Consider the following 12,517-nt stretch of genomic DNA (forward strand, 5'->3'; position numbering starts at 1 on the left):
AAGGAGTACTGTTCTGCAGTATCTCTTGACGTGTCTCAGGCGTTTGACAAAGTCTGGCACAAAGGTCTATTGTATAAAATTAAAATAAATCTACCTTAATCAACTTACGCACTACTGCAATCATATCTTTGCGAAAAACAGTTTTATGTTGATATAAGTGGCACGCAGTCGGAATTAAGAAAAGTGAACGCGGGAGACCCACACAGAAGTGTCCTAGGCCCTATGTTATTTTTACTATACACTGCTGATTTTCCTGAATTCACCAATACTAATCTGGCTTTATTCGCGGATGACACATGCATTATAACCCGGAATCAAAATCCTCTTACGGTTTCAACGCAGCTGCAGTCACACCTTGATATAATTGAAAAATGGTTTACTTTATGGAGATTCACAATTAATAATTCAAAATCTGTTCACATTACGTTTACTCTTAGGAAAGATACATGCCCACCTGTCGCAATTTATAACGAACAAATTCCAAGCCAAGATCACGTAAGGTATTTGGGTATGTATCTGGACAAGAAATTGAACTGGAAAATCCATATTCGAAAAAAGCGTGAACATCTAGAACACCTTCGAAGGTCGATGCATTGGCTCCTCAGTAGTAGATCAAAACTGTCGATGTACAATAAAATTTTATTATACAAAGTTATTCTCAAATCAGTTTGGATGTATGGCATCCATCTATGGGGTGCTGCTAAAGTCAGTAACTTACAAATAATACAACGATTTCAAAATAAAATACTCAGGCAAGCAATATCCGCGCCAAGGTATGTACCGACATGGCTAATTCACCAAGACACGGATACACTGACAATCAGTGAAGAAATTAAAAAGAGTGCCCATAATTATAAGACTAAAATTGACCACTATCCAAACAAACTGATTGCAAGTCTTTACAACACCACACACAATATAAGATTAAAAAGAATACAATTAATAGATCTAACATATTAATCAGTAATAAGTTGTTCTACAATATTATTTAAAATAGGTGTGTGTATGTATGTGTATATGTAGTCTGTGTAATGTACTTTGTTTATAATTGTATGTATATTTGAGTTTCTTTTTTTTTCTTTATTATACCAAAATTATAATATAATTTAGTACACTAATAAAAGGTGAAACACTGGGTTTTCCTTTTAAAATTTAATATGTTATTTGTCAAACTAATTACTCAATGTTTTTTTATTTAGACAGATTGTAATTTATAAGAAAAAAAAAATTCGATGTGAATCGCTCGGCTGCTACAATCGAACCGAAATATCACAATATAATCATGGAACAAACGTTCCTTGCACTGTAGTGTGCAGTAGCTCTCAGCTCAGCAGATGGTTTACTCATAGATAAATAAGCATATCATCTTCAGTGTAATTTCAAAAACAGTTACTTATATACTACACATTCTTTAATACTCTACTTTTATTTATACTCTTTTATACTCTTTAATATGCTTTTATTTATACTCTTTTATACATTTTATACTCTTTAATACAACTTTATCTAGAACATGTTTCATGTTGCGCACCCTAAAACCCAAACTTGGTTTAAATTGCTTACTTTCAGTTTATTATAGCAACTTTTATTCTCACGTTTCATACGGCATTCAATTCTGGGGTTTTTCATCCGAACTAATTAAAATATTTAAGCTTCAGAAAAGAGCTATTCGAATAATTTTTTCCTTGCCCAGTAAAGCCTCCTGCAGACCCATATTTAAAAAATACAATATTCTAACTGTCCCATGCATTTTTCTGCTGGTAACATTAACCTTCATCAAAAACAATTCGAAACTTTTTGATATGGCTTCGTCCTCCTCAAATTACAACACTAGACACAAACTTATTAAGGCGCGTACATATAAATTAGCCAGCTCTTTCAATACGATCGACGGTCTAGGTATTCAGCTTATGAATAAACTTCCACTCAATATCCGAAACCTAGACAGCAAAAAATTTCATGCTTTCCTAGTTAAACTTTTTAAAGACTTAGCTTTTTAACTGAATTTTCTCAATTTGATTTCAATAACTATTTTCTTGCATAATCCTTATCCTGTATCTATGTAGTCTGACCATTTGATTGCCTGTACAACCATATTTTATTTTTTTTTTTTCATTTTTTTTTTGCTATTTTATTAATTCAAATTTTTTACGGTTTTAAATGAGAATAACTTTCAAACTTGTGCAAGAATTTTGAGCTTGACTGGTGGTCAAATAGACTTCAATATGATGAATTTGATGATGAACATTGTATTCAATGTTCGAATGCTTTTTTTTCAGCTCTTTTTTTTCAGAAGCGAAATTCGTGCAGCTACTATAATTATTATAAAATTACTATCCTTTTAATATTAACTATGAATAAGCTTGACAAGAGCCTGAAATAATATCTATTATTATTGATTACGGCTTGCTTATGAATAAATAAATAAAAATAAATAAATAAATATTTTATTTAAATTACATGTAATTTTTGATATACAAAAAACATCAACTATTCCTTGCAATGCTTGACACAGTAATAAAAAAAAGTGATACAAAAATATTCTAAACAAATCTTAAGTATCTAGATGGAGAAACGGAGCATGGCAGAATCAATATTAATAGTTCGGACTAACAATAGCGTAAATCTGAGAACCGACACAAATATTTTACGCGACTCTTATATAAACATCATTAATAATTCATAATTTTTTCATTTATCTTATTATCTTCAACAGGGGCGTAACTACCGCCGTATCAGCCGTATCAAAAATACGGGGCCCCCGAACCAGGGGGGGCCCCAACGAGCGCAATCAGAAAGCAAAACAACATTTTTTTTTAAAAAATTGAATAATTTTAACGTAGTTTGCATTTCCGTTTGTTATCGAGAGGTATTGATTATAGTTGATAGTTTATAGTTTATAGTTTGGTGAAAAGTCTCAGACAAAGAAATTTCACCTCTAAACGCTTTATTGTACGTTACATAATCATTAACGTTACCACTCAACTTCTGAGTGACTTTGAACATGGGTAACGCGTATTTAAACTAAAATATGAACAAACAAAACAAAAAATTAAATATATATATCGGAGATCATAAAACCGCAAGTGACGCGATCCGAGTTCATCCCATGTCTGGAATGAAAAGAAAAATTAGATATGTTCAGTTGAGATCAACTGAAACATTTTAGATAATCAATGCATGTTTTCAGAATATGATGCACAATTTAATATCTTCGTTTTAAGCACCGTTGGAAGATCAAGAATAATAAATACAATGTCGACAGTTGCTGATAGAAAATAGACTTGAATCAATCCTGTCCGTCAATGTGCGTCAAATTCTAATGTGGATCTGCAAAAAGGAAGAAGCGCAGTATCAAAGAAGAAATATACTAATAAATTAATTTGAATAAAAGATATTTTATATAGAAATGGTTAGTAAAATTTATTAAATAATAATATTTAGGGAAAAGATGACATGAATGAGAGGCAGATGATTACTAAATTATCATTGGTTAGCAAAGTATTGTTTAATATCAAAATTAACAAATTCTGAAATATCATAGAAATATTGAGCTTTTAAGAATTTTACTATAGTATTGTGGAATTTATGATTTAGTTTTCGTATGTGGAGTGGTAGTAAGTTAAAAAGTTGAATTCCAAATCCGTCAATTGAGTTAAAAGACGTTGCAAGTTTAAATACTGGTGCTTTAATAGTTAAGTTTTTTGTCTTGTAATGAGAATTCGATATTGAAGACAAATTGAAACGTTCAGGATTATTTTTTATAAACGATAAAGTAATGAGCAAAAATATACTGGGAACGGTAAGAATACTATGCTCACGAAAAATGTTTTTACAAGAAGATAAAGAACTAATAGAAAAAATTATTCTCAAAGCTCTTTTTTGAAGTTTGTATGAAGTATGGAGAGAACCCCCAAAATTGGATTCCATATGCGATGTGTGAGTAAAAATTGGAATAGTAAATTGAGAGAAGACAATTTAAACTAACCTTAGATTTAAGAACTCTTAACATAAAACACGTTTTCGTTAAATTAGGTGTTAGTATAGAATCAATGTGATAGTCCCAATTTAAGTTTTTATGCAATTGTATGCCTAAAAGCTTCGAGAGAGAAGAAAATTTGAAAATAGTATCATTTACGTTCAGCGAGCTTATCTCATTATTAATTTTATTAACAGTACGAAATGATTTACGAAATTATTTTGGGTTTTATCATTATTTAGTAAAAGATTATTGGATTCAAACCAATTGGAAATTGAAGTCATTACTAAATTTAATTTGTTACTTATTTCTTCCAAAGAATTTTCCTTAACAATAATACTAGTGTCATCAGCAAAAAGAATAAATTTACAAGGATCTGAACAATTTGGAAGATCATTTATATATATAAGAAATAATAAAAATTTGTTAAAAAATTATTAAGGCGGCTATGTAAGATTTTTTCAAAAATTTTATCAAAAGTATTTAATAATAAAATTGGTCTGTAATTATTAATTAAATCAGTGGCCCCTTTCTTATAAAGAGGTTTAACTTTTGAATGTTTAAGATGATTTGGATAGGTGCCTTTATCGATAGCGTTATTAAAGCATATGAGAAGTTTATCAATAAATAATGGAAAATATTATTTTAAAATGTCAGATGAAATTTCATCTGGTCCTGAGAAATAAGAATTATTAAGAGAAAAAATTGCATGCGACAATTCCTCGGAGGATATAGGATATAGATAAAAGGAATTTGAATTAGTTTTTATTTTAGAAAAGATTGCATTTGAAATGACCGGATCAATAGTTATATTTGAAGTCAAATTAAAAGCTTCATTAACAAAAAAATTATTAAATGCGTTGGCAATTCATAGTTGATCATAAATTTTTATATTATTAATATTAAGGCATTCAATATTGGTAGAATTTGCTTTAAAGTTAACTTCTGATTTTATGAGTGACCACATCGCTTTTTGTTTATTATGAGAAGTGAAAACAATATTATCATTGTACTTAATTTTTGCTAGTTCACATAAATCGTTAAAAATTTCTCTATATTTCAAAAAATAAATCATAAAACTAAAATTACTATCATGTTTGGATTCTCTTTCTAAACGCAATAATTTATTATATGAAATACATAGGCCTTGAGAGTACCACGTTTGAGTTTTATTAATGTTCATTTTATGTTTTGATATAGGGAAAGCAGTGTTGAAATTATGTAAAAAAGAATTTATAAATGTATCAAATGTAAGATCATTGGATTGATCCAACATATTCCAAGTCTCTTTTTCTAGTAGTTCCTTGAAAAATAATTTATTTTTTATATTAAATTTTCTTTTATACCGATACGCATGGGAAGTAGAATTAGTAGTATTAGGCAAAGAGAGCGAAATTCCATAATGGTCAGAAAGACCGGTATTAATTACACAAGAATTTACCGTAGATATATTTGTGAAACATTTTTCGATTCAAATCAATGAAGAAAGACATTCGCTTCATTGCATTGTTTTAAGAAAATGAAAAATCAGCGAAAGCAGATTTTTCAATCTCACACACAGTGAAATATTCATATTTCAATTTTAAAGCGAGGACGTTTGTTTTTGGACCAAAACGTGCTCTAAAATTGCTAAAGTGGTTGCGCGTTCTAGAGAATTTATTTTCTTGCGACCCGCCATATAGCCTGTCCAGACCATCGCGGTGATGGTTCGCACGGTAACCCGAGGCGACCCGTCGCTGCAGGTCAAACTGTCGTAGACCGTGTCTAGAATAATATACGCCGTATATGTTCGGATGTCGGTTTACGGCCGGGTTCTGGACCACATTTATAAGTGTTCAACCATACTGTAAAGCATATTCGCGGGCATGTGTCGTTGACGCAAAGACTCTTATGCGGAAAATAAAATATACAAATGCAATCAACTCAATACTCTCCGAGCGAGAATAAAAGTTAGTTATAACGATGAATTCCTATAATGAATTCGCCCCGACGTTTTCAATCTAACGAAGGGTAAAGAGACTGTTTGAAATTAACTGGGTCAGCGGACCGCAAATTTCATGTACGGACCGCCGTTCCGACGGTTGTTAAAGGTCTAGCCTCTGTGTAAGCGCAGAATATATAAAATATCATGTCGCGATGTAAACTGTTCGTTATGTTCAGGGAATATCGTACGACTCAGATATATGTATGTAAGAAAATTCGTTGTTTAGAAATATTCATCGAACTTTTCTATACAAAGTGTGGTCTCTCGGGTGACGCCGAGGGACATTTACGCACTATGCTATTATATATATAGCACCCTGGTTGATTCTGCCAGTAGTATATGCTTGTCTCAAAGATTAAGCCATGCATGTCTCAGTGCAAGCTACATTAAGGTGTAACCGCGAATGGCTCATTACATCAGTTATGGTTCCTTAGATTGTACCCACATTACTTGGATAAATGTGGTAATTCTAGAGCTAATACATGCAAATAGATTTCCGACCAGAGATGGAAGGAATGCTTTTATTAGATCAAAACCAATCGGTGGCGGGCTTGCCTTGCTCACCGTTTGACTTGGTGACTCTGAATAACTTTGTGCCGATCGCACGGTCTAGTACCGGCGACGCATCTTTCAAATGTCTGCCTTATCAATTGTCGATGGTAGTTTCTGCGACTACCATGGTTGTTACGGGTAACAGGGAATCAGGGTTCGATTCCGGAGAGGGAGCCTGAGAAACGGCTACCACATCCAAGGAAGGCAGCAGGCGCGCAAATTACCCACTCCCGGCACGGGGAGGTAGTGACGAAAAATAACGATACGGGACTCATCCGAGGCCCCGTAATCGGAATGAGTACACTTTAAATCCTTTAACGAGGATCTATTAGAGGGCCAGTCTGGTGCTAGCAGCCGTGGTAATTCCAGCTCTAATAGCGTATATTAAAGTTGTTGCGGTTAAAAAGCTCGTAGTTGAATCTGTGTCCCACACTGTCGGTTCACCGCTCGCGGTGTTCAACAGGCATGTCTGTGGGACGTCCTACCGGTGGGCTTAGCCCGTAAAAAGGCGGCCCAACTCAAAATCCTACCAAGGTGCTCTTCACCGAGTGTCGAGGTGGGCCGGTACGTTTACTTTGAACAAATTAGATTGCTTAAATCACGCTCATTCACCTGAATATTGTGTGCATGGAATAATGGAATAGGACCTCGGTTCTATTTTGTTGGTTTTCGGAATTCCGAGGTAATGATTAATAGGGACAACTGGGGGCATTCGTATTGCGACGTTAGAGGTGAAATTCTTGGATCGTCGCAAGACGGACAGAAGCGAAAGCATTTGCCAAATGTGTTTTCATCAATCAAGAACGAAAGTTAGAGGTTCGAAGGCGATCAGATACCGTCCTAGTTCTAACCATAAACGATGCCAGCTAGCGATCCGCCGAAGTTCCTTCGATGACTCGGCGGGCAGCTTCCGGGAAACCAAAGCTTTTGGGTTCCGGGGGAAGTATGGTTGCAAAGCTGAAACTTAAAGGAATTGACGGAAGGGCACTACAAGGAGTGGAGCCTGCAGCTTAATTTGACTCAACACGGGAAACCTCACCAGGTCCAGACACCGGAAGGATTGACAGATTGAGAGCTCTTTCTTGATTCGGTGGGTGGTGGTGCATGGCCGTTCTTAGTTGGTGGAGTGATTTGTTTGGTTGATTCTGATAACAAACGAGACTCTAGCCTGCTAAATAGACGTACTTTCTGGTATCGCAAAGACCCTCTGCTTCGGCTTCGGTCGTTGTTGGTTGAGGTTCTCACTACCGGCGTACAAATATATCTTCTTAGAGGGACAGGCGGCATTTAGTCGCACGAAATTGAGCAATAACAGGTCTGTGATGCCCTTAGATGTTCTGGGCCGCACGCGCGCTACACTGAAGAGATCAGCAGGTTTTCCTTGGCCGAAAGGTCCGGGTAATCCGTTGAAGCCTCTTCGTGCTAGGGATTGGGGCTTGCAATTCTTCCCCATGAACGAAGAATTCCTAGTAAGCGCGAGTCATAAGCTTGCGTTGATTATGTCCCTACCCTTTGTACACACCGCCCGTCGCTACTACCGATTGAATTATTTAGTGAGGTCTTCGGACCGGTGCGCGGCAGCGTTTCGACATTGCCGATGTTGCTGGGAAGATAACCAAACTTGATTATTTAGAGGAAGTAAAAGTCGTAACAAGGTTTCCGTAGGTGAACCTGCGGAAGGATCATTAAGGTACATTTACTATTAAGTGAATGAAACGTGTGCTATGCTATGTCGCAATATATGCTGCAGACTAAATGTTGTGCGCTCCCATAGTATAATATACTGTGGGCAAAAGCCTCTGGCAATGATCATTCGTTTCATTAACGTTTGACTGGAGCTAGTAGCAAAATATTGCGCAGTGTGCAAAAGCAGCGTGACGCGGTTTACAACCGCTTAGCGCTCTTATGCATTGTGTGAGAGCACTGCCATGTATATCTGCTCAATATCGCCAGATGCCTGAGCGAATGACGAAGTTCGTTATGAAAACGGCGTTCTTTTTGAATATTATACTTTAAACGCATAGCTCAATCAATTCTTTGGCGCTAGATGAAAATCTAGTGTTTTAAAGTCGATTATAGTAAACGCTTGCGTTAGTATTCTATATACTCTGCACATTTTATTCAAATTGTGCGAATTTGAACATTCGCTTCATTGCATTGTTTTAAGAAAATGAAAAATCAGCGAAAGCAGATTTTTCAATCTCACACACAGTGAAATATTCATATTTCAATTTTGAAACGAGATTTTCTATCTCGGACCGAAAAGCGAAAGCTTTACGGTGTACTAATTGTAACCATAATAATCATACTAGTTTCAGAATCGCCCGAGTTATCTTAAACGATTTCGAGGGAATCACGATCGAAACATGTATAAATATATATAAAATCACCCTGAACGGTGGATCACTTGGCTCGTGGGTCGATGAAGAACGCAGCTAATTGCGCGTCGACATGTGAACTGCAGGATACATGAACATTGACATTTCGAACGCACATTGCGGTCCTCTGATACTGTTCCCGGACCACCTCTGGCTGAGGGTCGTATAACATTACCAGACTGCCGCTTGCTTTAAACGGCTTGCCGGCGAATGATGGATATATCGCGTATATGCGTGCTCTTAAATAATTCACTCAACGTGTGAGCCAGTCCACTTTGCAACATCGGACATTTCCGTTTGTTGACGTTCTGTGGGATTACGGCGGGTTGTGTGTCCTAGAGATTTTATATTCTTGCGACCCTCCCGATAACCGGAAACCCGAACTCTTCGAAATGCGGTTTCGTTCTGGCAAATTTGGACGATTCAAAGGTTCCTCGTCGATTTTGTGTGCGCTTGCTTACTAACGTTTGCCAGCACATCATAATCATAATACGACCTCAGAGCAGATGAGATTATCCGCTGAATTTAAGCATATTACTAAGCGGTGGAAAAGAAACTAACTAGGATTCCCTTAGTAGCGGCGAGCGAACTGGGAAGAGCCCAGCACTAAATCCCGCGGCCGGAGACGGACGCTGGGAAATGTAGTGTTAGGGAAGATCCGATTATCTCGGTGCGTTGCGGCGAGTTCAAGTCCATCTTGAATGGGGCCATTTACCCATAGAGGGTGCCAGGCCCGTAGCGACCGTTGCGCGTATCGAGAGGATCTTTCCTCAGAGTCGAGTTGCTTGAGAGTGCAGCTCTAAGTGGGTGGTAAACTCCATCTAAGGCTAAATATGACCACGAGACCGATAGCGAACAAGTACCGTGAGGGAAATTTGAAAAGAACTTTGAAGAGAGAGTTCAAGAGTACGTGAAACCGTTCACGGGTAAACCTGAGAAACCCGAAAGATCGAAAAGAGAGATTCAATGTTATCGTTGTCTTCCAATTATTGGCGTGCGATTGACCGGGATTCGTCCCGCGATACGCCGTCGGTTTATGCGTTAGGCGGCGTTGGCATGCACTTCTCTCTCAGTAGGACGTCGCGACCCGTTTGGTGTCGATTTACGACCGCGGCGGTAGCCTGTCACGAATTTATACGCGCCAGACCCCGCGTGCTCCGGTCGACTGCCAGACGGTATAAATGATATGGTATAGGGTCGCTTTTAAGCGTTCGGCCGGTTGCAAGCACGGACGGTTATTGGCCGTCGGACCTAGTCCGGCATCGATGCCGCCTCGAGCTGTTAGCTACCGTGTTCTCGAACGGACTCTATTACCGGTCAGCGATGCTATTGCTTTGGGTACTTTCAGGACCCGTCTTGAAACACGGACCGAGGAGTCTAGCATGTGCGCGAGTCATTGGGAAATACAAAACCTAAAGGTGCAATGAACGTAAAGGTTTGCTTAAGTAAACTGAGGGATGACGGACCGCATCTACGGATGCGTGCTTGCAATCCCGAGGCGTCTCACTCTCATTGCGAGAAGAGACGCACTCGGAGCGTACACGCTAGGACCCGAAAGATGGTGAACTATGCCCGGTCAGGTCGAAGTCAGGGAAAACCCTGATGGAGGACCGTAGCGATTCTGACGTGCAAATCGATCGTCGGAACTGGGTATAGGGGCGAAAGACTAATCGAACCATCTAGTAGCTGGTTCCCTCCGAAGTTTCGCTCAGGAAAGCTGGCATTCGATGAGCGAGTCTCATTCGGTAAAGCGAATGATTAGAGGCCTTGGGGCCGAAACGACCTCAACCTATTCTCAAACTTTAAATGGGTGAGATCTCTGGCTTGCTTGAATAGTGAAGCCAGAGATTTGGATCAGAGTGCCTAGTGGGCCATTTTTGGTAAGCAGAACTGGCGCTGTGGGATGAACCAAACGCCGAGTAAAGGCGCCTAAACGACGCTAATGTGATACCATGAAAGGCGTTGGTTGCTTAAGACAGCAGGACGGTAAGGAGTGTGTAACAACTCACCTGCCGAAGTAACTAGCCCTGAAAATGGATGGCGCTGAAGCGTCGTGCCTATACTCGGCCGCCAGGGCATGAGAAACGTTCATAATAGTTCGTTTTGACGCCCTGGTAAGTAGGAGGGTCGCGGTGGTGTGCGCAGAAGGGTTTGGGCGTAAGCCTGCCTGGAGCCGCCATCGGTGCAGATCTTGGTGGTAGTAGCAAATACTCCAGCGAGAGCCCTGGAGGACTGACGTGGAGAAGGGTTTCGTGTGAACAGCCGTTGCACACGAGTCAGTCGATCCTAAGCCCCAGGAGAAATCCTATGTTGATGTTGGTGTATTTTATTTTAAATAAAATTTCACACCCATCGGGCGAAAGGGAATCCGGTTCCTATTCCGGAACCCGGCAGCGAAACCGTTTACAAGTCCGGCCCTCGCAAGAGAGTTTGTCGGGGTAACCCAAAATGACCTGGAGACGCCGTCGGGAAATACGGGAAGAGTTTTCTTTTCTGTATGAGCGTTCGAGTACCCTGGAATCCTCTAGAAGGGAGATAGGGTTTGGAACGCAAAGAGCACCGCTTTTGCGGCGGTGTCCGTATCTTCCCCTCGGACCTTGAAGTGTCGCGAGTAGGTGTCGCGCCGGTTCGTACCCATATCCGCAGCAGGTCTCCAGGTGAAGAGCCTCTAGTCGATAGATAAATGTAGGTAAGGGAAGTCGGCAAATTGAATCCGTAACTTCGGGTTAAGGATTGGCTCTGAGGATCGGGGCGTGCCGGGCTTGGTTGGGAAGCGGGCGTAGGCCGATGTGCCGGGCCTGGGCGAGGTAAAATTGTCCTTGTGACTTAGATCCGAGCTCGGTCCCGTGTCTAGGCCCCCCGCGGATCTTTCTTGCTGCGAGGTTTCTGTGCCGGCTTCGGTCGGTCAGTCGTACTCTTCGGCCGCCATTCAACGGTCAGCTCAGAACTGGCACGGACTAGGGGAATCCGACTGTCTAATTAAAACAAAGCATTGCGATGGCCCTAGCGGGTGTTGACGCAATGTGATTTCTGCCCAGTGCTCTGAATGTCAACGTGAAGAAATTCAAGCAAGCGCGGGTAAACGGCGGGAGTAACTATGACTCTCTTAAGACACGGGGGGGGAGTGGTTGGGGTTCTTCGGGACGTCAGCTAGCAAGTGGCCTTTCTCCTCGTGGGTCCCACCGTGAGTACCCCTTCGGGGGGAAACTAAGCCACCTCTGTGCCTATGAACCTGTGGGCTGCCAACCACTCGTTCCTAATATCAGTCGGTTCTAGTAATAATGCAAAGCCTCGGATGAATAATTCAAACTCGGGGGGCCCGCAGGTCCTTCCATACTGACTGACACAGGAAATCATTCTTGCCGCTATCCCGAGTGTAATAAAGTATTTAATACCGTAGTAGGTCGTGGAGTGCACGAGCAAAGGCACACAAAGAGTGGTATGATAGCAGGATGGCGACGATAGAGCAAAGAAAGCAGATGGACGGAAGAGGAATAAGCGCTCATGGCTAAGAAGAAGCAGCTTTAGTGATTAAGGAGACTTCCCATATAAACAAAGCCCTTCTGTCAGGTACATCCGGTCGATCTCTGGCCAAAGGAAGATCACCGAAGTATAAAAGCCAGG

The 12,517-nt window shown here is 39.8% G+C and overlaps 2 non-coding genes across 2 annotated transcripts; both read left to right on the forward strand.

Moving 5' to 3' along the window:
- Window positions 1–6,276: 6,276 nt before the first annotated feature.
- Window positions 6,277–8,203, forward strand: LOC113378920. Its single transcript, XR_003367266.1, has one exon. It is a non-coding gene; the product is annotated as a small subunit ribosomal RNA (ribosomal RNA).
- Window positions 8,204–8,902: 699 nt separating this feature from the next.
- On the forward strand, window positions 8,903–9,057 carry LOC113379015. Its single transcript, XR_003367324.1, has one exon. It is a non-coding gene; the product is annotated as a 5.8S ribosomal RNA (ribosomal RNA).
- Window positions 9,058–12,517: the final 3,460 nt, after the last annotated feature.

The sequence above is a fragment of the Ctenocephalides felis genome, unplaced genomic scaffold, assembly GCF_003426905.1.
Source record: "Ctenocephalides felis isolate EL2017-DRISC unplaced genomic scaffold, ASM342690v1 CF-g0.4_SCAFFOLD_01886, whole genome shotgun sequence".
Lineage (NCBI taxonomy): Eukaryota > Metazoa > Arthropoda > Insecta > Siphonaptera > Pulicidae > Ctenocephalides > Ctenocephalides felis.